Source organism: Sinocyclocheilus grahami, unplaced genomic scaffold (genome assembly GCF_001515645.1).
Source record: "Sinocyclocheilus grahami isolate Dianchi unplaced genomic scaffold, SAMN03320097.WGS_v1.1 scaffold6757.1, whole genome shotgun sequence".
Classification (NCBI taxonomy): domain Eukaryota; kingdom Metazoa; phylum Chordata; class Actinopteri; order Cypriniformes; family Cyprinidae; genus Sinocyclocheilus; species Sinocyclocheilus grahami.
In genome coordinates, this window is record NW_015511043.1 from 1 (window position 1) to 622 (window position 622).

Consider the following 622-nt stretch of genomic DNA (forward strand, 5'->3'; position numbering starts at 1 on the left):
ACTTGTAGCATTTATATCAACTGGTTTTAGCATTAGTATTAGTTCACATTTTAGTATTAGTATTATTTCGTATTTTTATTTTATTACTTATTATTTTAGTTTTATTGAAATAATAATAATAATAATAAAACATTTGTTTTGTTATTTTTAAAATATGATAATTATTGGCTTATAAGTATCAACCAAGATGTAAATATCAGTGCATCCTTAAAATATACAAAGTTTTAGGACTGTGAAAAACATAAAAACAATAAAACTTTATTGTATAAAATTCATTCAAACTAATCAAACCTGTAAATTTAGGACATTAAGCATGTGAACTCAAAAAATCAGACACAAAACGTTTTTGAGTATGTATGTTATAGCATGTCTGTCTATATTTAATATTAAACTTTTATTTCAAAAGAATCAGGAAAATGGTTTAACATAATATGACCCCTTTAAATTTATTTGATTTGCTAAACACAAAGAATGCAGTAGCACTGGTAACATGACCCAGCTGCTACAGGTCAATGCAACGCTTATGCAAGTTCTTCAATGTTGCAAACTATCGGTTGTAAATTAAAAAGTGCAGAATGCACCCACACGCTCTCACGCCTTACAGTGTAATGTGGAGTCAGTC